The sequence below is a fragment of the Taurulus bubalis genome (assembly GCF_910589615.1).
Source record: "Taurulus bubalis genome assembly, chromosome: 7".
NCBI classification, from domain to species: Eukaryota; Metazoa; Chordata; class Actinopteri; order Perciformes; family Cottidae; genus Taurulus; species Taurulus bubalis.
In genome coordinates, this window is record NC_136595.1 from 9,318,666 (window position 1) to 9,345,696 (window position 27,031).

Here is a 27,031-nt window from a genome sequence, read left to right on the forward strand (position 1 = left end):
TGTTTACGCTGTTAGCTGCGAGCCACCGGCTCAGCCTTCGCCACGTTGAGAGCTGTTGACGGGCAATAGATATGCTTCCAATCTCATAATTAGCACCTTTAACTTCACTCTTCACGTTAAAAAAACAACCGTGGGTGAGTTCTTCTTCAATGCATTCTGAAACAGTTTCCAATACAAGGTCTTTTGTTGATTTCCAACCACGTCCATAATGTTTATCAGATTCTGTAAATGTCTTGCGCTTTCACATCCCAAGGGCAGAATTTGCTCATCTAAACAAAACAGGGCTGAAGGTGCTCTTTGTAAAGGCAATGCATCTGCTTCAAGACACAAAAGGTGAAAAGCCCTTAGAATGGAGAGCACACAGCAAGGTTTTTTGAGGCAGGGAGACAGGACCGAGAAACCTTGTGGTGAATTTAAAATAGTGTGTGGGAGCCGCTCAAATGTGTGAATCTCAATCCATCCAACTGAAGCCCTGTTATACGGGGATTTTTATAACACTGCTAGCTTTATCTGTCTGGAAAAGTAATTGCTTTTGGCCTTTCAATCGCAGCTCTCTGTTACGTAAATATTTCATACCAGCTCGGTTCAAACACAACAGGAGAACTACGGAAAGAGACACAATGCTCGCACAATAGTATTGCGAAGGCTACCGAGGAAGAACATACAATATGTGAAATTGTCAATGTTTTGGATGGATATCTGCATTCATGTCCATGCAGATATCCGTTTATACCTGCTGAGTCAGTAATCGAGTGCAGGACCGAACATCATCTGTGGTACCAAAATATGAATGCTGCATGGAGAACGCCAATGTAGGGGGCGCTGTCACTGGAGAAAAATACATGGAATTCAAGTTTCTAATGACATATTTTGACTAAATATGCCACAGTACACATCCAAAGAAATACCCAAACTTGATTTACAGTTTGACTTTAAAAGACGATAATAATGTATTTGTATTAACTCCCTGAGTACAAAGCTTGTACTTAAGATTTTCATGTTTTATGAATGGAAATGGAGGCAAACCGATGACTTCTTAGAACAGCATAGTAAAAGTACATTCATCATTAAAACAATAGTACTTCCTACTGCAGATTTATAAATAGATAAAAGATACAGCAAATTGTAAGCAGTGGAATCTTCGAAGCAAGATCATTTTACCAGACGTTGTATCTTAGCTTTATTATTGTTAGTCTGCTCAGTCTTACTGCCCATAATGGCCATCTCTGTGATTCGCTACTCAGATGGAATCATCCATCTCAACACAGAAGGAGAGAGAGAGAGAGAGAGAGAGATGTGGGGGAGGGGGGAGAGAGAGAGAGAGAGAGAGAGAGAGAGAGAGAGAGAGAGAGAGAGAGAGAGAGAGCTTATTGTAAACTGTAAGAGGTGTGCAGCAACTGGGACAGATTATGTCTGCGGAAACGAGGACTGCAGGATCCCACCCATCCCCCACACTACACACACACACACACACACACACACACACACACACACACACACACACACAGGCACATACACACACAGGCACGCAGAGACACGAGCACACACACACACACACACACACACACACACACACACACACACACACACACACACACACACACACAGGCACATACACACACAGGCACGCAGAGACACGAGCACACACACACACACACACAGGCACACACAGGCACATACGCGCTCAGGCACGCACACACACACACACACACACACACAGGCAGGCACACACACACACACACACACACACAGGCACGCAGAGACACACACACACACACACACACACACACACTAGAGCTCATTTGTGCCTGGCTGGTCACCTCACTGCAATAGATAGATTCCACCCCACCCCCTATCCTCTGCTCAGTCATTCAGACCTGGGAGAGTCAATAACAAGCTGACATCATCATTGGTTTTGTAGGATACAGTGCTGCCTTTATTGTAGCAGCCATATGAGAGAGAGAGAGAGAGAGAGAGAGAGAGAGAGAGAGAGAGAGAGAGAGAGACACTGATTAGGCCAGGGGCCGAGCACCGAATGCAGGTCAGAGAGCAGAGGTAGAGATAGGTAGGCAGAGAGAGAGAGAGAGAGAGAGAGAGAGAGAGAGAGAGAGAGAGAGAGAGAGAGAGAGAGAGAGAGAGAGAGAGAGAGAGATGGCTGGATGGGGGATGGGAAGAGCAGCAATATTGGTTTGTCTGGATATATCAGTGACACAGACCAAGATGCATAACACACACACACACACACACACACACACACACACACACACACACACACACACACACACACATAGAGGGACACTCTGGTATACACACGGACACACAATCACACGCACCTACGTACTCACACATGCTGCTATACACACTGTAATGCTATAACACACACTCAATAGTCCAACATCTTAGGAAATGTGTTTATTTGCTTTTTCATTCCATGAGTAAGAAGAGAAGGTCGGTATCAATCTCATGTCTTTGTGTTCAGTACGACGCTGGACTTGGATAGCTAGCTTGGGCAAAAAACTAAAAGCTAGTACAGAGGAATACACGAAAATCCTTAAAAAAAAAACGCCAAATCATCGTTTCTACATTTCTGATCATTAATTAAGCCCCAAAGAAGAGCGCTTCAATGCTAATTTTACCGAGTGGCCAAACGGTGGAACTACAACTGATGCCATGGGGCCCACAATTCTTTTTTGCCATAGACGTGCATTGGGAACGACACATCTGTAAATCAGCCGCCCATTAAAAAAAAAGATTTTAAATTATTTATTAATTAATTAATTATTTCTCAGTAAAATTTAAATAGCCCGTATTTGAATGATCAGGCCCTTAATGTTGTAAAGTGCCCTAATAGCTGAATTTAGCGTTCATCTTCTTCCGTCCATGTGAATCAGTGCGAGGACGAGACCGAGAGCTGGAAGGCTGCGTCAAAGGAAACGCTAGTGCGCTTGCTTTAAGATCTAGGTAATTTCATACTCTGAAGTCAAACTTTTTTCATGAATTCCAACGCTGTATCCAGTTCTCTACATCCATGGGGTTAAACAAACAAGACACATTGCTTACATTAGTTAGCTTTAGAGGTGCTGGCGGGCAAATGTGGGAGAAAATTAGACTGGCTGTTCACTCTGCCTCTGTTCTTTATGCTAAGCTAGAAGAAGAAGAAGAAGAAGAAGAAGAAGAAGAAGAAGAAGAAGAAGAAGAAGAAGAAGAAGAAGAAGAAGAAGAAGAAGAAGAAGCATTTATGTTCAACACATCGTGTTGAACATAAATGCTTCAGAGCTGGAGCCAGGACGTGATTAGCCTAGCTTAGCATCAAGACTAGACCTTTTCATGGACCTGTCAAGGTAAAACAAATAGTAGATACATTTAGAAGCTTTAGATTTGTCGCTCGGTATGTTTTGGAACTTCAGACCGAGGTGGGCCGGCTGTTTCCTCCGGCTTTCATGCTGCACCAGTGGAACCACAGCCGTACTCACATGAGAGTAGTTTAACTTCCCATCCCACTCTCGTAAAGAAGGCAAATGAGCCAAGTTGAACGATTCCTTTAAGGCAGACACACACGCAATCAGTGTCTCAGCCATAACTCCCTTACCCTCCCCCATCAGACACACACACACACACACACACACACACACACACACACACACACACACACACACACACACACACCCTACACAACATTCCAATCAATTTTCCACAGGGTTCAGCATTCCAGCCTGGTGTTTCTTTCGTCCCACTGCACACAGGAAGCTGTGTGTGTGTGTGTGTGTGTGTGTGTGTGTGTGTGTGTGTGTGTGTAAAAAGCTTTCGATGTTGTTTTAGCAGGGGGGCCCAGTGAAAGGCTTTCTCTGTCAGATCAGTTGCCCCGAGCTCAGCTGCTAATCCGCGGCTGCAACACTCTGCCTCCCCCAAACTGCAATCAAAAGTCTGTTTGCTGCAACTTGACCAGCAGGAGGCAGTAGCCAAAGAGTTGCTCTAAGTAATGCTCTTTTCTTCTTCTTTTCTTGTTGTGTTTCCTGTAAGAAGACACTAACAACACTAGTTTACAGTAAACAGCTTTAAAGCGCTTTAATGATTTAATATGGGGAGGAAAACGCAAATGAGCCGAAGATTGTGCCCCATAATCCTAAAAAAACTGGGACAAAAGAAATGATAAAACTGCTGGGTATTGGCAGCGAAGGATATGTCAGAAATGCTGCAATGGAGAAAACTAAAGTGAGCTCCCACAAACTGTCAACACAATTGGTACATTTATTCCGGGCCGTGTGGTGTGGCTGGCACATCAGAGAGAACACAAACTTAACAGTGTGTTATTTTTTTATATTGTGTGCGTGATTGTCAAGTTTGTACACATTTAGTTTCGGTGCTGTGCCACATTATACAAAAGAAGGTGTCCAGCGTTAGAAGGGGTCCAGCGTTTAAAACTGATTTTCGAAATATAATATGACTATAATATAAAAAAAGAACTTTTAAAATGTTGGCATTTCCACTTTTGCACGCAAATTGAAAATGAAACAGGTGAATACTGTTTTTGTTGTGGAAAGTGGACGGTTGTCAAAATGTCCAAAAAAGTAAAAATTAATACATGCTTGGGCTTTAAAACACCACAAACACTTGGATAATCCCAGACACCCACCCACAAATCTCTAGTGTGACGGCTAACCCACATAAAGAGTAATATCAGGAGACATGTCAAATGATAAAAAACAAACACAATCCCAATCAACCTCCCTCACACAGGAAAAACTGAGATGGTGTGTGTTCGTTCAGCCGTGGCTGGGAAGATGATGATGTGCGTGTGTGTGTGTGTGTGTGTGTGTGTGTGTGTGTGTGTGTGTGTGTGTGTGTGTGTGTGTGTGTGTGTGTGTGTGTGTTGTAGGCTACACAGTGGACAAAATTAAGGTAATTTCACGGCCAAGTGAAGCTGACTTGTAGCTGTTTGCTTTCCTGTCAGAGTACAAGCAGTGATATGTACAAGTTGTTGTGGATGGCATTGACTACTGCAAAAGCCACAAAATGAAAACCAGTCAACAGTGTGTATAGCAGATATGAAGGTCCAATACTAATATATAAGCTGCTCACAGCTGATACTAGGAAATATTTTTTTATTTATTCAAATTGGACCCATTTAATGTAATTCAACTGGATAACAAATAGAAGGGTTCAGATCTCAGCATGTATTCATGTCTGCCTTTAAATAAGATTACTGGCAGCGCTGCCATTACCTCTGCTGTAGAAAAATAATAAGAAATCACATTATACAATAAATAGACCATGTCATCATTCCAACTGCACAATATCTTGCCAGAAGATGAGGACGCCGATTGGACCGATGATGTAATCTTTAAAAAGAGGTCTGTATCAGCCCCTTTAATCAGTACAGCCCTAGCAGAAAAACACCTTGTGAGAGCACACATTTTGCAGCCGCTCTGTTCTCTCTCAGCGCCGGCAGCTTTCTGTGCAACCTCCAAGGCATATTGAAATACTGAAGTACCCCACTCACCCAAGCATCCTCAAAATTCAACTATTGCCCTATCTGATATGCACAAACATCAGCCAGGCTTAATTTGCACGCGATAATGCATCAACAATCACTCACTCATGACTGCAGTTTAGCAGCACCAAAAACAAGTCACATAATCATTGTCTAATCATCCGTACTGAAGTCTACAGAACAATACAGACATTGTGTCAGCCAAAGGTACCGGCCGGGTCACTGTAGGCTCGGGCTCTTTTGTCATTTTTTTGATTGAGGTTTTTGAATGAAGCTTTGAATGTTTGCTGTCACATGTTACAATGTTGTCACCCTAAAATAATGGGGAAATTATGATTTTGTATTATTGTGGTTATTTAAATGTAATGTATGGTGCCGTTAGATTGCTGCCACACCGCCCTGTTAAGACGTGTGTGTGTGGGAGAGCAAACTGTTTCTTGACCGCAGTGTTGTTTCAGAAAGGCTAAACGCTAACAAATATGAATAAGGATAAGAAGAACATTTTGCTAGATGAACACATGTTGTGAATCTTGGAAATGATTGACGATTATCCTTTTTTAATACATTTTGACTTCTGGATTGAGACAATTACAGAGAGGATTCATGGTTTTATTCTGATTAAACCTGACTAAACCCAAATATTCACCTGTGCTTATCAGTGTCGCCTGATTGTTTGCGGGTACCAACGTCTCTGAAGCTGCTCATTCTGTCGACAAACATTTCCACATTCTAGATGTGTGCTTGAAACACACAGAAGCACTAACTCCAAGCCCCAAACATCGTGCTGTATTGAAGAAGACTTGAAACTAGCGATTGAGATCAGAAACTAATGTTCACAATGTTTACTGAGGTAATAAATAAAGAGAGAAGTAGAGTCATTTTCTCATAGACTTCCATACAATCTGACTAACTTGTGCCACCGGAGGAGTCGCCCCCTGCTGGCCAGTAGAGAGAATGTAGGTTTAAGACACTTCTGCATCGGCTGCACTCGGCAGAACATGGTTGCCGCAAAAGCAGATTACAATTTTTTTGCTGGACAACCTTGTATTGTTTTGAGCGGTTCTCAAGCAGTGCTATTGTCTGGACATGGCCTTCATGGGAGAAAAAATTTGTCTGCGACAATATTAGAAGCACTCCTTAAGATACTGAATAGCTGGAGACCTCCAGACACAACAGCATGGAGTCATGTATACTGTCACAGAAATAGGCCTACACCTACTTACAAGGATAGCATCTTGCAGACACACATACACACTCACATATACAGAGTGCCAAGTAACGGATACCTCAGCCAGGCAAGTGATAGCCCAGATGGCCTGCCTAGAGTAGTGACCTACATAGACCCAGAAAGACCAACTGGAAGAACTGAGCAACACACAGGATGTGTGTGCATGTGTGTGTTTCCTGGAGGACAGAGGGAAAGGGGGAGCTGTTACACAGCATTTATGAGTGTATTATCAAATGGTCAAGGTTTGTTTCAGTGGCCTATTTAACATGGATTTTAATTTACAAAGAAAATGTGAGTTTGAATGAAGCACTGCAAAACATCATCAGCCTGCTAAGTACTGTACTTACTGAAGGATGAAGTATTTTTGTCACCCTCTCATTGAAGGTGATGTTCCTCATTTCCATTCATTTCACGTTAATGGGATTTTTCAAAAGCTGCTCTGATTAATATTTTACATTAGCAGTAAATTGGCCTTTTGCTTTGTGACAGCCATATGTTCCTTTTCAGAAACAGATCCAAGCCAGCTTGTTAGTTTTGCAGCTCTCTAGCTGTCCCTGCCAGACTGATGATGAGCTCTGCCTCAGTTCCCAATTCCCCAACCCCCCTACTTCATGAAAAAGAAAGTGAGGTGCGGTTGAAAGCTCTGGAAAACGGTAGAAGTTGGACCCTGAGTATCCAACTATTGCACATGCTAGCGGACTAAACTAGCTTGTTGTTGCTAACTCTGATTTCTCAAAAAGTCAAATGTGTGTGTACACTGTGAAATGAAGTACACAGATAGACCTATGTCCTCCTCATAGTTGCACAACTACTACAGTTCAGTTTAACTTCTTAGTGTTTCTTTATCCATGGTGCACCAGTGAAGCTTGACCTCCTTGGCCTCAATACTCGGTAGAAAGTGTCGGTGCTGTGGGTAATGGCTCGCCTATGACTTCATTCACAGCTTTGTTATGCAATGTCTGCCATATTTGGATGAAAAAAAGCTAAACCAGTTGGAAACAGGGAGAGAGAGAGGTGTCTTTAAATGCCAACGGCCTGGGGAAATGTTTTTGCTCGAAATCATGCTGGCAGGAATGTTTGGCAGAACACGAACCGCCATAAAACCCTCTCAAGGAAAAAGGAGAAGAAAAAAACTCGCCCTGTTATCCAAGCCACACATTCTTTTGTCGCAGATGGTTCTCCTTAGCGAGCACCTTGTACTGGATCTGGATTGGATGGAATTTCAAGAAAAGCCTTTCTTTAAAAAGAAGTGGCTCATTTGGGGGAAACGAACGTCAGCTGATTCTTTTCAGGCATTATGATTTGTGGTTCTTGTGGGCTGCTGCGCATGGATTTTTTTCTTTTCAACTTGCCTGCCTCGACAACGTGAGCCGAGAGCAGGGGCCCAGTCATGCAGTGCACATGGTACTCTGCATTTGTTTCAAAACCAAGGCCATCAGCAGAGTTTCACTGCTAATTTAATTCAGTTAGCTTCACCCTTTCCAATTAGATTTAAACCAAACACCCCGGTAAACATACATTACAGGGGGATTTCGCCTCTCTTGTGTTCCTAAAAGGTAAAGAGATATGAAGAAATAGCTGATAATTATCATCATCCCAGACTCCAGACTGTGGTCTAACCTCCGTGGGTTTTGCAACGCCAGACTTTCCAAGCATGACAAACCCCTGACTATCAGATATCAACATCTGTCTCCTTATACCCCTAAACCCTTGCATGTCTGTTTAATAAACACTTTCAACAAACCACAGTCTTGTAAGTGAACAGAGACGTTCCTCCCAGTCTTGCAGTCCTTGGTGCCACCCAACGTCCCACTTGGCCAAGCAAATCAAACTTAGTCACCCGTCATATGATCTGCTCCAACATGCTCGGTGTGAACACTCCCTCAGTCAAAAGGCTCGGTCTCTAATACACAGTCCTGGAGAAGAATGTGAGACTCAGAACGCCAAGGCGTGTCTGGGAAAGAGCCGTCTTTCTTTTTCTTTCATTGTGTAAGCTGACGGACTATTATCCTTGGACGTAAATGAATATTCTCAAATCCAGTTCAGTAAGAGCAAAGAAAAAACGTCAGTGGATATGTATATCACTGTACAACAGATTATGCGATCAGGGTCAAATGTTACATTAATGGCTCTGTGATGATTATCCCTATAAACCAAGATTTACATCTTACAACTTAAAGCAATAGCCATTTCAATATAAGACATGGCAACGCTGTCCCTTGCTATCTTTGTTTACGAGTAAGTTTGAAGCATTGAGTTCACTGACTTCACTCTTCGTAACGTTCCTTCTCCACTGCTCGTTTTAGTCGTTACTACAAACGTCTACAAAAGTCTACAACTTACTCTCAATTGGTTTACTTTAAAAGGAAGTCTAAACTTGACTTGTTTAGGGAAATGCTGGTGCATTGAATGTAGACCAGAGGTCTCTGGCGAGGTCCAAAACACTAAATTGTCACCAGCCCTGGGAGTTATGAGTGTGACCCTGTCCTGTGACCTCCCTGTTGGCTTTGTTTTATTTTATGTTTTTAAACGTGTACAATTTATTTTGACAGAAGACATTGAATTCGTACCCCAACCCCCTCCCTCTGAAGCGGATCTCTGTTACTCCACCCGTTCCTCTCTCTCCCCCTCGCTTTCTCAGCTCTATGCAAAGAGGCTGTTTTCAAGCAGAGAAGAGCTTAACTCCAGGGAGCTCTGGAGATCAAAGTATTTACACTTTGCACACTCTCACACACACACACACACACACACACACACACACACACACACACACACACACACACACACTCTCCGATAACCATAAATACAGCCAAAAACATCCTCACACACACACACACACACACACACACACACACACACACACACACACACACACACACACACTCTCCGATAACCATAAATACAGCCAAAAACATCCTCACACACACACACACACACACACACACACACACACACACACACACACACACACACACACACACACACACATAGACAGAGTGATGTGAAATATCAGCATCAAACTGGCACCGACAAGGTCTGTCCCGTGGCACTTTCTGCTGCCTCTTCATGAATACACACACAAAACACACACACACACACACACACACACACACAATAATATTTGAAATCTGTAAAGGCAGATTAGGAGAAATCTCCTCGGGTGTTTCAGCAACGCCTTCTCTTTGACAAGAGAATCCCTTTGTGTACACTGACAGCTTTTTAGTACTGTGTGTGTGTGTGTGTGTGTGTGTGTGTGTGTGTGTGTGTGTGTGTGTGTGTGTGTGTGTGTGTGTGTGTGTGAAGGTTGAATAGGTGTGACTGACAAAGATGCCCCACATTCCCTGTCTGCATGAATTTAGCTTTAACCAAATTAACATCCACCTTCGCTCCACCCACCCTGCCCTCTTTCATTTCACTCCGTCTTCCTCGTGGTCGCTCTCACAAGCCCCCGTCCCTTCTGCAGCGTCCTGACATTACTGTAATGCGATCGGGCGAGATTATCCGGGCAACGATACAGTGGTTTCATCACAAACCCTGGGATCTCCAGAGAGGTCCAGATTCTTTTTCATAACAGCTCATCATTTACGAGCACTGGGGAGATTAGGGCAAAGTTTTTAGATCCGTCTCTTCGGGAGAATAATAGCCTCGGGTTTACGTTTGGCACTTGAATGGGATTGTCTGCGATGCTTCAAACCCGGGAAGGCCAGTTCAGGATCCCTCTGCATGCAACCAATCTGTTCAGACAGAACACTGTTATACCTATAGAGCAGTCTTGGAGATACCTTCGAGAAAAAGACTGTAAAAACAACAGACAGTGAAGTTGTGGCCAAACAAAAAGGACTATTGTTGCCCTGGTTAGTTCTGATGTAATGATTTACTAACTAAAAAGGAAACAAGGATCAAGGATGGATTTAAGATAACGGGACATTCAGTGGAAAGGGCACAATTATTATAATATCATGTTTTCTCGTTAAAAAAGAAAAGAAAAGCAGATAACCTATGGAAAGGCAGGAAATATCGTCTCTTTCTTTCATCAGTTTTTACTCAGTTTGTTTGGCCTTTGCTCGAGACAGAAAGACAAATGTCACAGCATCTCTCCCGAGATCAACGAGTGGATTTTTAAGACCGCACTTCTGCCTTGTAGCTCTGCGGGTAAAGCAAATCCTGTTCATGCCTTTAACCTGTCCTCCAGTTATCCAAGGTTTGATTTATGCCATCGGCTGCTACATGAGGAGCATCATTAGAAGCAGTGGATTCAAATAACACACACAAAAAAAACAATATTACACAGTACACAGAATGACGTTTGTGGTCAAATATCTGGTCAAGTAATGGATGGATTCCAAAACTCTAATTTGGAACAGACAACTGTGGAACAACTTTGATGGCTTTTCCTATAACACCATCGCCAGGTCGAAATTGAAATGCATCCAGAATTTCTGTTTTACGACCAAATACCTGCAAAACGAATGACATTTAGCATTTAGCACAAATCACTGCCAGGTCCAAGTACAGCCTCACAGAGATGTTAGCAGGGCTAGCTTGTAGACTCTTACTCTTGTTTTTTTGGGGTCTGTGTCTCGTTGCAGACTTATTGTGGAATGAAGTGACCTGTGTGACTGTAACTGTAAAGGTTATTATTCATCATTAAGGTCAAAGATACTAGCTGAAACCCCACCATTGACCGAACACAAGAGGAATAACTCACCGAGCGATAGACGGCGGTTTGGAGAAGGGCAGTTGGTCAGATGTATATTTAAATGCATTAAATATGAGAGAAGAGACACTCCCTCTAACAGTATGCAGTCTACACAATAAACGGCCCATGCTCGTTTATTTAAGTACCAGCACAGAGCACATATTTGTGCATATTATACTTTTGTGATGACTCTCTTTAAATGCACAATAGAGACGTATTCACCTTGTGCTAAGGGTCCCTGTTTTTGTCATCCACATTTGATTTGATTTCAGCTGTAAATTACTGCTTTTGTTCATCAAAATTAGGCAAAGCTACATTTTTTATTCTGAAAAAGCCTAAACATTATACTTTGACGACACTGTGAATTGAAAATGGATAGAACAGGTCTGTGTCCGCAGTCATGAAGAAGTCAAATGTAAAATGTATTCAGTATGTGATACGAGCAGAACAAATTGAAAGGACCTGTGAATTCTGTCGATTTCGCTGCATCCCCAGAGCGTATGCACAGAGTTTGTGTAAGAGGGAGGGCATGATTGTGTTTGTGTATATGTGTGTGTCTGTGCTAATGCAGGCTGCCTGGATACAGCTGAGCCAATAACAGACATATCCTGAGTCTCCTTGGCAACACTATAGCAACCTTTGCTGTGAATGAGGCTGCTATTTGTAGGAGAATCAAAAGGATGAAAGACATGTGTACAGTACTTTCTTCTGCTCCAGGGTTATTCCAAAAATAGTTGCATGAACAACACTGATACGTGTATCATGTCACTACAGTTAAAGCCACGAAACGCGTATGAAATCACATGTCATATCAGTGGACCGCTGGTCTCTGTGGCGATTCACTGTTTTTTTTCTTCCGCAAAACCTTTTCATCAGGATTTTGTGGCTTGTTAGTTTGACCTCGATTTGCTGTTGTTTCTTAATTAGCAGCGACACAGAGGGAGACAGGAAGAAGGGAGAATACTGTCAGCCAATAAGAGACTTATCACAGCGCTCCACATCTGTCTCCATCCTCTGCTTATTTTAGTTTTTTTATTTGAGCGCATGACAGTAATACACATCACTTTCATAAGTAATGCTCAGACAAAGGTTTGTATGATGCCTCACAGAAAAGTTGTGTGTGCTTTACTGTCCAGCACACAAGCGATCAGTGCTCCTAGAGGCAAGCCCCTGCAGTGCGGAACATATTTCACATAAACACTGTATGTTTTTATTTTTACATAACAAAAGTAAGGTCAAATAAGACAACGTTTCACGTGGGACAAGAACATCAGCCTCATGAATGAAAGTCCTCTGTCTGTTGGCCCATCCATCCATCCTGACGTCTTCCCTTTTGCGGACATGGTCGCTTTTAAACTACAACACCTGACTTCTTTAAACCTAAGAGCGCCAACAATGCTAACAATGTTAACAGTGCAAACAACAGCAACAGTGGCTAACCACACATTCTCTGTTCAGGTAGACATCACTCCACTAGATCTTTACAATAATAATTGTTGGCTGCTGCTCTGAATATCACACAGAACACAATCAGTCAGAGCATGTTTAGGGGAGTGACATTTTGTACATTTGAAAGTTAAATGGTTGCAGGAGATTTTATTTCAGACTTGTATTCATTTTATGTATCGACTTATTTAATATTGAATGAAATGGCATTCCATAGCTGACACCCACTTCCAAATCTTTTTTTTTTTTCAGCAATCCTTCAACTTCTACAAAATTGAATTTGCATGCATGAAGAGCTTGGTAAAGCGATCTTTCCGTGTATAGTCTTCAATTTATGCAATGTGCTCTCATTAGTATATTGATAAGGTGCCAGGTGTGTGTGTGAGCCAGTGAGATGTGGAGGATGGCCAAAACAGCACGGTCTAATTTCAGTCTCAGCTGAACCTAATGAAGACAGAGCTAACAATCAGTTGTCTTGCAGGGAGACATGTTGGGGCTGATCCTTTTTACAAATTGCACCATCACACTTGGTTATTATGTAGAAGGACCTGACACCTGACACGCTACAACAGATAGCATCTCCCAGCACTTAGATTGTCACTCATATTAATTGATCAACCCGTTCATACATACTGCAGACTTGTGACCCAGAGAAAGCAGGATGGGGACTTTAACAAGTAATCACGATGGCCAATTGGATTGTCGGATTTTATTCTCCAGAAAGTAACTAAATGTGTTACATAAAGCCCAAGTCGACGGGCGCCATCAGAAAGAGGGTTTGTCAGCGATTTAAAATACGTTTTGAGCCAGAGCAAGATATGCCAACAGCAACTGTCCAGAGTACATTTGCTGTTTCCCAGAGGATGCCTAATGATTTTGACGTTAACCGCCATCTAAATGTTGTTCATGAGCTAGATATGCTCCACTTAAATAAGATACAACAATGTCTTTAAGGCAGGTTGACTTTAAATCCAATGAGCGTCAAGCTCCAAAGAGGATGAACCCTTTCTCAGCACCAGTCTAAGGTCAAAAGGTCAACATTATACACAAAGTATATTCTAATCTAAAAGGGAGCATGCCAATTTTTTTTTTTTTTTGCATATTTATGTTCGAGCAGTGCTCCCTTTGAAAGTATTTACCTTTTCTTGAATATCACCCGCAGGATAAACTTTGTATTTTTCCTCTGTTTGAATGCTTCATGGATAGCAAAATTGTTAGTATGTTGTTTGTTTATCTTCGCGATGAAATGACCCGTTTTGGTTGTTGAATTATCTTTATTTATTATTATAACTCGAAGGCAACTCTGTCCAATCAATACAATCAACTGACGTAATATGTTCGTGCGACAGGCACCTGGGGAGAAGCAGTGCTATATTGGTCGATGGATCTAGTTTACTGTAGCTATACACACTTCAACTACTCTGAGAAAGACGTATAAACTTCAGAGGCCTGTGCACACTCTGATCTGTGCAACAGCACACCAGAGATGATGTTCCCTGGGGTAGAAATTACACACTGACTTTTATCATTCCTAAATAAGAAAGAAAAGCACAAAGAACATGCAGAGGATCTAATTAGCAGAGGCACTGCGGAGAAGCTTTCATATCCTCCAGAAATAAAAAAACAGTGCTTTGTGTTCACGCGGGTGAAAATGATCACTCAAAAGGAAGCTGGCGCTTGTGTTACAAGGACAAGGTGTTGTCGTTCATTAACGTTGGTTTATTTTTGATTCTTCCATTTGATGATAGTAACTATGAAATGCAAAAGTTTGGTATTTATTTTAGTGCTCAGGGATACAACAGACCAATGAGTGACAGAGAGGCTTGGATTACAGCACACAGAGGGAGAGCATTTCATTCTCTGCTCAGGTCACTCCACTGTGTCTTCACATTGCAAATAGTTGTTTACTGCTATATTAATGCTCTAAATATGGTACAGAGAAACATTTAACTTCAACAGCTGAGTTGGCTCCAACCTTTACTGAAACAAAACTTGTTGCATACATTCAGCTCTCCTTACAAACACGTTGGAGGCGATTGGACCTCGGTAATCATTATCACATTTTCGTTCTAAAAAATCCAATGTTGCCACATCACTCGTCTGATTCGTATTCATCTTCGAGAGATGATGCATCCTACTGCTCATTTCCACAGAGTGTTGTGTTGAGTTAACTCTATATATATACATATATAAATTGAGACTTTACATTTGACCAATCCATTGATATTAAATTAATTACAATTATCTATATATTTAAATGTTCCTTAAAAGATTAATTTTGGCGAAGCAAATACTGGCTCCTTAGATGTAATCCTCGACAATGCATGTTAGACAGTAACATTCAGGTATAATCACCATTTTGCTTTATGCACACAGCCTCCCCTCCTTTTGTTTCATCATGCTCTCTCCTACAGCATTTCCTTCGTCTCTCTCTGCTTCTCTGATTTATTTTACTCCTACTGCCTGTATCTATTGCAGAGAGAGGGAGAGCTGAAGGAGAGAAAGGAAGACAACGGGTAAATGAGAAAAGAGAGAGGGAGAGAGAGAGTATGCAAATGTAGACAGATGGTAAATACTTCCCTCCTGTAGGGAGCCATGTCAGACTGCAGAGCACTGCTGCACTGCATGACAAGATCAGGCAGGCAGGCAGGCAGACTGTGTGTGTGTGCGTGTGTGTGTGTGTGTGTGTGTGTGTGTGTGTGTGTGTGTGTGACTAGGCAGGCAGGCTCTCAGTGAATGTAGGTGAAAGGGCTTTGCTGTCAGAGCGAGGCAGTGCAGAGTCGAGCAGAGCACGTATAAACTATAATCTACACTCCCCCGCCATCTTTCCCAAGGGGGCGGGGTGGAGAGGCGGATCGATGTGGGAAGAGGAGGGGAGGGCAGTGAGAGAAAGATACGGAAGTCACTTGATTAACTTTTCGAGTAAAGGCAGCAGTTTCTGCTGGACTCTCAAGATGGGATATTTATAAGTATCACATCTGTGGCCTTGAAATGGGGCTGTAAAGAGAACAGCAGCTGGATCCATGTGCTCATTCTCAAACCCAAGCTTGCCAAAAGGGGTTGAAAATGTCATATGCAAGTTGTGCATTTAGCTATATATTGGTAAAATAAATAAATATATTGTCCTCTTGTACGCTCACTATGTTTTAAACACAACACTGTATGTCACAGTTCAACATTACTCACCAACAGTTTCGAGGAGTTGGTATTTACCACAAAAAGAGGATCAAGGACGTCCATTATCCGCACTTCTTTCTGATTGTGTCTGAAACCATTTGTGCTACCATCCATCATAATAACGTATATGGTTTAAATGCTGCTGTAAATTGTGTAACACAAAGTACATCTATACGCTGATGACATAATGTTATATCTATAAGACCAAAAGGCCTAATAGTCTAATAATGAATTATGTCTGTATGTGCACTAAATACACAGAGTCTCAGGCCTCTTTGTGTACATGTTAAAATCTTAAATCCTTTCACTTTGACCCCAAAACTTCCTTTTCTTTCTCAACCGTTGTGCTGGTTCTTCAATCATCAAGACATTACATTGCTGCTTGACTGACTGACTCACTATTAAAGCCCACATACACAATATGAGACATACAGCTGACAGCAATTGCTCGGAGACAAAACTGAGCTAGCTTGACAAACAAGCTTGACTATCACTGATGTCACAATTCCTCCTGGCTGAGACTGAGAGACACAATATTGTATGAGTGTAAACACATATTAAAGAAAAAGAAGAAACAAATGTGTGAACAACTAAATGCAAGACTTTTACTGACTGGATCAGCTGCCTAGTCTAGGAGACACTGGGTTTTATGTGCTCATTCATTTCTGTCCAGCAGATGAGAATACGTCATGTACTTTCGGGCTTGAGAGGCTATAAATAAACACCGCCAGACAAACACCACAACTTCCTCTTGGTGGTTTCATCTGTCTCAAACAGCACAAACAACCATAACATTGACATTCATGTAGTTCCTCCTGAGAGAACATACATAATAAGACTGGAGTTTGAATGAACTGCTCATACTTTTCGAGCATACTTTTAAGTCCCTTGTTATATAACACAGAGGAGTTTGGCTGCAGGAGAGGCTTACTGTTCACTGGGGAGAAATCTGCTTTCACTGCTCAACAAGACAGAGCTATAAAAAGATAAAGATTCAGTGTGTGTGTGTGTGTGTGTGTGTGTGTGTGTGGGGGGGGGGGGGGGGGGGGGGGGCGGGGAGGGCCTATGTGAGTTGGCTGCAGGCATAAACTGGAAAGGACGATCAACAATTACAGGCAGGCAGGCGTGGTGGTGGGGGAGGTTTAGCAGGAAGGAGAAAAAATGAATCAGGGCTTGTGTGCTCGGTTAGGTCAGATAATTAATTGCTGACTGGAGATGGGGGAAGGAGGTAGACGAGGAAGGCTGAGGTCACTTCAGGCCAACTTGCCTCACAGGATTAGACGAAAACAGCAATACTAAACAAAGGGCAACACACAGAAACTGAAATATCAAGACATCTTTATTGAGGAAATGCTGAAGGAAACCCTTTGGTTCCACATTTGATTAAGCCTGGTAGCTGCCCAATGCTGACAGGTGCCCTGTGACATTTATGAGCTTCTCTCTGAGTCTCTGAGTCAGACTAACCAGACTAACCAGTTACTAACCAGACTAACCAGTTACTAACCAGACTAACCAGTTACTAAGCCCACTGGCTGCAACCGGTGCAACCTTCATTTTTGTTCTATAAATATATTATATAATAACAAATATATTAGTAGGTTGACTGCTAAATAAAAAACATGTTTGAGTGTAGTTACTCTTCAAGGGCAACTCAGTTAATGTGAATATTTCAAATAATTCAAATTATTATTTTGATATGTTTGACCGTATCTCATGAATTAATGTGCTAATTATGACACAAATGTTTAATATAATAAAAAATGTCATGAGAATTTTTGACACAAATGTATGTCAACTATGTGGTTGGCATGATGCCAGTCTAAGATCTGATTTGTTTTGAAAGCCTATAGTTTTGTACATTGATGTCCCTTGACATGGCAGAGCAGCGACGAAAATAGTTTTTTGGAACCTTGGAACCTTTTCCCCCCTAATGACAAAGACGAGATGCACAATAGCTGTGACTTATATTGTGACTTCATACAGCATTTTTGACAAAAAAGGAATAACATCACGCAACCCAGATCCCCTCCTTGTCATTGGATGCCTGCACATTTCTCTTCCTGCATGCTATCACCTTCCCGGTGACCTTGCACGCCTGCAGCGTACTGCCAGCTGCCAGAAAGCCTGGTGCTCGCTACCAACTACCAGATATTGAAATGCAATAAGATGTTTAATAATGTTACATTACTTTTTAACTTCCATTAACTTAAGCTTACCAGGTTTAAAAATATATGTAACATTATTTATTGCTAGCATCCACTGCAATAAGACTGTATAATAAATCATCCCTGGCCAGATCCTCCGTCAATTGAATCGTCAACATCAACATCAACAACCCTAGCACCGCTTTCACTGTATATACAATATTTATTTACACACTTCATATACTTTGCGTTTTTGCACTTTTATTATTTAATTTTTTTAAATGTCTTATATGTAACTCTGATTGCTGCTGCCACAACCAAATTTCCCCTTGGGGTTGAATAAAGTATATATCCTATCAATGGGACATTTCTTGTGTAAGGGGGTTTAGCCTTTAAAAGGCAGTAGCCGGCCAACTAAATTGGATAAACGCTTGCTTAAGACACATTTATTAAATTGGAGTGTCACAAATGCTAGACTTGCAAAAGCATGTACAAAATAATTGCCCAATTAAAAATATGACAGTCAGGTATTGTTGATTTTGAATGGCTCCATGCAGCTAAATGTACTCTATTTGCAACATCTAGAACTAAAACTAACATGGACTTTTGATGCGTCAGTAAAACTAGAAATTCTGCAGACAACGTTTAAACTAACGTGCTTTGAAACTAATACTAATACTTTGAAACTATGCATTTAAACCCGGGATTTACACATTAACCATCTTAAACCTGATGTCCTCATACTGCTGTGCTCTCGGAGCATTTTCTAAAAGAGCATCTGTATGTGTTTGTGTGAGATGAGATGGGGTGGGGACGGTGGTGTTAGTGTTCGAGGAATGGTGAGAAGGAATAAATGGTCTGAGAAAGTGATTCCCTTAAGTGCATGGCCTAATAAAACAGGAGGTGTGTGTGAGAGGGGAGAGCTGGAGCAGCGTGGTGGGGAGGGGGAAGACCGGCAAACAAATCCTAGAAGAATGATGGAAGGTGGAGGGGATGCATGCCGACAAGAAAAAGGGGGTGAAAGACAGCAACAGAAGGGAAGGGGTGACAGAGAGCGGCACTAGATGGATTGGATTAGACTGGATGAATGTTTAATGATTCCCATTGGGGGGAGAGCTGGTTTTTGCAGAACCAAAATGCTAACCGGATGAATGAAGAAAAAGGCTGCGAATGAAAACAAATGATGAACGTGGAGACATATAATAGTGAAGAACACAAAGTACTTTTTTTTTTTTCAAAGTTCAGCATTTACACGATAAAATGGCAGCTGCAGGTCAGCAGGACACGCTACAAAATAAAAAAAACTCAAGTTTGTGAGGTCTATTTCAATCAGGAGAGAAGTCAGATGAAGACAATATCATTGTTTATTGACAGATGGTCTGTGATGATAAAGTCTTGACTCTTGGACTAAGAGAGATTTGTAATGGAGGGGCGTCTGCCCTGAGCAGCAGCAAGATATAGCCCACATAACCACAGCCTAATATATCCCCCCAAATAATGCTCACTTCCCAAGAGGGAATGAAATGGGTCACAATGACCGATGAGGATGGCATCTGCTGCTCAGAGATGGAGCATAAGGAGCATGACAGAAACTTGAGGTTAAGAGATTAGAATCAGCGATTTTCCATGAATGCGTAGGCAGAAACAACAGCGCTGCAATGACTACTCCACGAATTTCTAATTTTTCTTTTTTTTAGCTTCTTGAGGACAGCGGTCACCAGAGTAGGAACAGTTTGAGCTTAGAACAATGTGACTAGTCTCTTGGAATGACATGGCATTACATTATAAAGATTTGGCGAAGCAGTCTGTCTCCGTTACCTGCTTTTAATGAATCATTCATCACTCACAAGACATTGAAGGCCTGAAATTCAGCAGAGAATTGATTTAACCAAAAGAGGTCAGCAGTTACCTTAGAAGTAGCAATGTGATGGATCTGACACCACTTAGATATAGAATGTTTATGATGCCACTTCTCAGAATACGATGATTGTGAGTAATTACAGAAGCAATGAAAATGTGGCGGCTAATGACGACATTTAGGAGAATACAGGAATATGAACCATTTGTAAAAAATAACATGGATAGGAGAACGCTACTTACCGGATACGATGATATAACACCACTTACCCGATATGATCGATATGACACCACAAATGAGAAAACAATGAATATGGACAAAAATAGAGAAAGAATTGCAGCAAAGTAGCCATTGAGCCAAAACGACATTTATGCATATATATCCAGAATGTGGGCGGGCATGATTACGGAGCAATTAATTTGCTGCTGCAATGAATGTGAAACCTCATGACAGAATGAAGTTACCAGCACGTGAGGTCACGGGGACTATGATGCAATGACTGGGCTTACGATAGGTAGAAATGCAATAAATGTCAATGAACTTCTTTTTTACGGTGAGACCGAGCCAAACAGGGTCAAATAGAAGCATCCAAGACATGGCAACAGTGTGAGGACACAATAGACCAGGATGCAGGGTATGAGGTCGCGTTGCATTGACAGTGACCCACTTACCAGAGTACGACTCAAAAGGATACTAAGGAGGCTAGTAATGAATACTTAGCCACAATATAATAAATAGAGGACAAAGAGCATGTGAGGTAGTTGTGACGTACAAAACAACTCCATCACCAGTCATGTGCATAAGTGAGTATAATCTGAGTCAGGCACAGAGCGAGCGTGAAAGGTTGTGGTGATGACTGGAGTGGCGACTAACGGCGTGACACTATCGCATGGATCTTGAAGAGGAATGTTCACATTGCGGGATGCTGACACAGAAAGAGAGAGAGAGAGAGAGAGAGAGAGAGAGAGAGAGAGAGAGAGAGACACGTTTGTGTTTCCATTGCTGGCCCCAGGCATGAGAGCTTCAGTGGTCAGACATCTCACACGATGCAGATGACATCAAATCCGGAGTAGAGGGAGGCTGCAGTCTGAGAACCACTCACCGGATTTCCTTCAAAAGCCCACAAATGGACACATCGTCAGGATTTCCAGTCAGAAGAATGCACCGGCGCACCGTGGAAGAGAGATGCCGTTATGCCAACTGAGCATGGTCATTGTGGTTTGTGATGAGGTCAGCAATGACCAGAGCCCTTGAATGAGGCCGGCGTGATACTGCGTACAGACTTGATGATGTGAATAACTTCTGTGTACGTCACGAATGAGCGTGCCGATTTGGCATGAAGTACTTCCCTTTGCTTGATTTTAAATTGAACAATAATACAATTAAATAATAAAACTATAAAAGAATAAAACGCCACTGAGAGAGAGCTACGTGAAACCAAAGTTAAATTCCATTTTTTGTGTAAACACACATGGCCAATAAAGTTGATTCTGTTCTGATCTCTGTGTATTTGAGTTAAAAGTCCCAAACAACTGTACTTAATTGTATTAACGGTCAAGTGCCATAGGATGGAGACGTCTACAATAAAGAACCTTCCAATTTAATCCTTTTACCCTGACGGACATAAGTGAGACGGTCAAGGGCTTTTATGGTACAGGGCATGGGATTGTAGGTTGTGAGGGCATGAAGTTTTCAAATAAGAATCAAACAAGGCTGGATAATCTAATACCCGTAGGAAACGGAGGGATTGAATACATCTGAACGGCCATTTTCCGTTTCTTGAATATCCCTGCTTCAAATGAGCCTTACAGATATACCCTTGTAGCACATGTAGGCTAATTGGGGCCTGATATAAACAAGAGGCCTAGTGCACATATATAGTCGTCCTGACTGGACCTATGCTAGAGCTTATATCACTATAAGATAAATATGCCAGGGTAGAAAAAATATGTGAGAGTTGAGAGCATGTATACGCAAGTATAAACAAGGTTGTAAAACATATAAAAATGTGTCAAATCATAGAAAGGTGTCAGTGTGCTTGAGATAAACTAGTTTCTACCACAGTACATTTATAGCTCGAAGGCATTCATTGTGTTGCTCTTGTTTGATCACATGAAAAGCAAAAGAAGAGAGCGGATAAAACCCCACCTACTTTTCTCACCTTCGTCATGACAGACGCATAAATAAGGAATGGAGATAATTACAAGAGTCCAGCAGCGATTTGGCACAGCACATCTGTAACAAGTCACCCTCCGACAGACAATTACAAAAAGAGTTTCAAAACGATGCTGCAGATGCAGATTATTCACGCAATCATCAACATTTGGCCCTTAAATTACCCACAGTGCAACTAGGCCGGAGGGTGGAATTCCCCTTAAAAGCATTGAAATCAACCGGCGAAACATACATCAAAACTGACTCGCACTTCAAGTTCTCAAACTATTATCCAAACTGCAGCAGTGAGTCTCGCCAAGCTCGACAGGTAGCCATGAATAGAACCTGCGGGCTAATGAGCACAGAGTCGACTATCTCTTCTCTGTGACATGAACAAATTGAGCAAGCCCCGACGTTGTTAGGCGGTATCTTAGGTATTCTTTGGCAGACGTTGGGTATTTACAGGAAGTCTCGAGGGAAGCGAGTATGTACGGGTCAGGATGAATTGAGCATATACTTAGCAACCTCAGTAGCGAGCGCAAACAGCTACAGTAAGGCCTGAGGGGACAATGTGTCAGTCACTCACGACCCACTCAAAGCAAGGGAAACTGTCACACAGTACTGACTGAGTCTGTAACACTGTTTAAAGGTTAAATGCTCCCATTTCCATCCCCAGCAGTTAGTGGACGGGGCGAGATAAGAGCTTTTGTCAATGTTGGACTCGGGGGGCGAGGCTGTGGCTATTTCCTGGAAGCAGTCAGTGGAGACCGAGTACATACCAAACATGGAAAAAAAAACCCCGTGTTGGTTCATTTTTTTTGCCAGCACTTATGGGGGGATGGGACGATGTGAGTGGAGGGAGAGAAGGCAGACAGCTGAGTGCTGGGTCAGGGTTAATGGATAACGTCCCCCTGGACCAGAGACTACTTCCAACAAGACATGACTGGTATTATCTGGAGTGCACTCATCATTCAGGTCACATGAGCTAATACAACTGTTACAGCTTTGTGTGGCCGAAAAGAAACGGTGGCATTGAGGAGACTTAGCTTGTAACTTATCTTTTTCACCATCATTAAAAAAATAGTACATTCATTTTGAGATACTGGTACAGTTAGAGGTAACAAACTAGATCTTTGCCCAGATTGAGCGAATACAGGGTAGGGTTACTGAATCAACACGAAATTGACATCTGAAAGTGAAAAAATAAAAAGTAGTTTGATTTAAAATCAGAAACCAGGAAACATCTGTCAACTGAACAGTTTCCAGACTGAGATGAATGAATGCAGTCGATTCAAAGAGTAAAGAGAAGCTGTTCTGTCTAGCAGACCGAAGTGTAGCTGCACATGGAGCTGCCAGCACTGGAGAACACTCCACGTATTATGACTCAAGGTCAAGTATGAAGCAGCTCACATTAGAGATGCTGGGAAGCATCTTGGCCAAGTGTGTCAAAAATGACTTTCAATGTTGCTGCAGAATCTAATATAAAGGAAAACACTTAGCAGGTAATTATATTACTCGAGGACAAGGCACTTTGGTAAGAGCAAGCCTTTTGAAATAATCCATCTATTAGGGATGGCAGTGACAATCCGTCAGTCGACGGTTTACCTTTTTAGTCCAGGATGCTCTGAAATGTAGTATCTTTCCATTTGGTTTATAACTATAATGTCAACATGCACAGAAATGATCCCCTTTTCCCCTTGGTGCTCAGCAAGACTTTCAAATGCCAATTGGAAGTATTTTCCATGCCTGCACAACTTATATTAGTTAAGGAAAAACATCATGGTTGGGCTTAAAATAAGATCAACTTATGGTTTAGGCAGCAAAACGAGCGTTGCATAGTCATATGGAGTTTAAAAAAGATACAAATTAACTTACCTTTGGTATTGTTTTCGTCCTGCAGGGAAAAAATTGAACATTAGTGTCCATGTACATAAATCACTATATTTCAATTTTGTGACCATTTCACGAAGTGCAATGAGACTGGGTTTCAAATTGTGTTAAGAGTGGAATCGAGTGCTGCAGGAATGAGTCCTAAAATCGGAAAATGAATCAGCTATTTTGCATTTCCAGTTCCCTCGTCTCGGAGTTAATGTTTTTTTTTAAATATTTTCTGTTATTTTGGTAAATGCCTGAAATAAGGTCTGTGGTAAACACAAGCGTTTTGTTCTACAACATAAAATACTTCAGTGAATGCCCCTCTGGAAAAATATCATTGTTTTTTTGTCAAAGGAACCAGAGCTAACCATGCTAACTTCCGGGTTGGCCGACAAAAATCTGTCATCCCTACAGCAGTCTTTGTGGATATAGCAGAATAATATATAGCAGTAATATGTTTGCAAGTGCCTCCGCTAACTACAGTAGCTTGTTAACACTTCGCTAACATTAGCTTTCTAACAGCTGCCTTCATGGTCTTCATCGTCATCCATCATCATCGTACAACTAACGAGCCCTGGTACATGGGTGCTAAAATTACATTACATGCTAAATCCTAATGTTTTAGCTAGCTACAGGCATTTTGTTAGCGGTCCGGCCCTGGTCGCGGCACAGATTGTTTTCTGCTCTGGTGGGTTTTGTTTCCAGGGCATAACTTGCGCTCTGTCTATCAGCTCAAAGCAGCCCTGTGCCTAATTACAGCTTCACAAAGCTGCTAGCATGTCTGTAGACTCCATGACTTGTTTCCCAATATCTCAATTATTTGACACTGTGTTCACGATTGGCACCTATCGTGCTCGAAAGTTTCATTAGAAGTTACATAGTTCCAGTGAAACTGAGTCCAGCAAGCTGTAGAGATTTTACTGTCAAATCAGTCAATACTGCCACTTCCCGTTTCCCATCATCCATCCATCTCTGTGTGTGAAGATGAAAGAGGCGACAGGCTGGGTTAACAGCCTTATGAGAAAGAGAGAAGGAACCATGTGGAGAGATGGAAGGAAAGTATCACAGGGGGTAGTGAGAGAGAGAGAGAGAGAAAGAGAGAGAGACAGAGAGAGAGAGAGAGAGAGAGTCTTGTGGAGTCTTGAGAAATTATAGTTAGGGAGGGAAATGAGATAACGAGAGGAGGGAGGAAAGAGTGGGGGAAGGAGGAGTGAGGAGTCTGAGCAAATGAGTGTGAAATTGTGGAGAGGAGAGAATAGGAGAAGAAACATTGGGAGAAGTGTGTAGGTGTGTGTGTGAGCTTCAAGGAACATGCAGGGTGATGGCAGGCTGTGCTGCATGATCAGCACTGCTATTTATAGATCTGTGGAAACAGGCAAAGGAAGACAAGTCCAGCATTACTGCAGACCTGTAGACCTGCAGACCTGCGCTATTATCAGCCTTAATATAGTCTCACGTTATACCCAGTTCAGAAAAGAGGGGCCTCTTTGAATGCAGTCTGAGAGTCAAACACAAAAGATGGGCTTTTTCAGATTCTGTCTTGTTCTCTTGCTCATACAGATAATATCTGCACATGCAATGCAGTAAATAAGTATTCAGGTCAAAAAAAAAAAGTGCCAACAGACAATCTGACAATCAGGCCCAATGTGCTCAGAGGTGCAGAGATGGGCTACTTGCATAACTTTTTTGGGTGTAAATCAGAATGTAACATTGGTCCCAATATGTTCACCGATCCCCATTTGTACTATTATTTTTGTCTTACTGTTTGCCGCACTGAGTAATGACATTCAAAAGTCACAATGCTCTTGGAAGCAGTGTGATCTAGCCAGGGTGAGGCTATGACAACCTGCTCTTTTGGCATTTATTTTGATAGACAATAGTAGAGACTTGTCAAGAAGCGAGAAGATAGAGAGATGGATGGTGAATGGCATGTTACAAAGGCCCGCTGGCCAAATGCGAACTGGGGACTTTGCAGTTTATGGCCAGCACTCTAAACCCCAAGGCCACCAGGGTCCTCCTTTTTAACCCAGATTTAATTGGGGGTATTCATTTGACACTGAAATAGTTACATTTATAAAAAAATAAAACATCTTCGGTACCTATAATCAGGCTTTCAAGTGCATGTAATTACTTGAGGATTAGTCACACGGTAATCAGTTTGTCAGTTTCCTCGAGGTTTTGCTGCCTAAACCTAACTTCCTGTTTATTTTGAAAAAACATTTAAAGGGCATGTATTGACACGCTGTCACTCAGCATCATAGTTTGAAGCTTTGGGACACTAGCCAAGCTGTACGTATCTGACGCATTGGTGTGAGAATGTGTTGCACTTGTGTTGTACTTGTAAAGTGAGCATTTACAAGTGAGCCTTGAATAGTCTTCCATATTGCTTACAGAACTGAACTGGTTAAGACAGAATGATGCCAGACAGCATGTGGAAAGGCTGGACCACCCACTGAGTTACATATACATATATATGGTAATAAAAGAGTTTTGTGTTGAAGTCCTCCAAACAGGCAGTATAAACAAAACCAGACGTCCATGATGCCTGCAGCAGTTTGTGTATGTGTGTAGAACCGAGGCTTTACTCTGCATTGATAATATAGATTAATCAGTTATGTATATGGTTAGTGTGGATAAGTAATTGTACTTGTGTTGTAATGTGTCCGTACTAATAATGTATTCTGTATTCAGTGGTGTCCAGCAGTAGCTATAGTGAAAAATAACTCAAGGACATTTAGTCTTTCTCTTCCCTTAGTAAATCTGCAAATTTATCCAATTTAACATTCATTCCTCGTCAGCCTGCCCAATGAAATAGGGCAAATATAGTTTTAAACACATTAAACGTCAGGTCTCTGTCAGGAAAAACATTTTTAATCAATGATTTCATTATTAGGCACAAACTTGATTTTTTGTTTTTAACCGAAACTTGGTTAGACCAAGATAACAGTGCAGCTGTTCT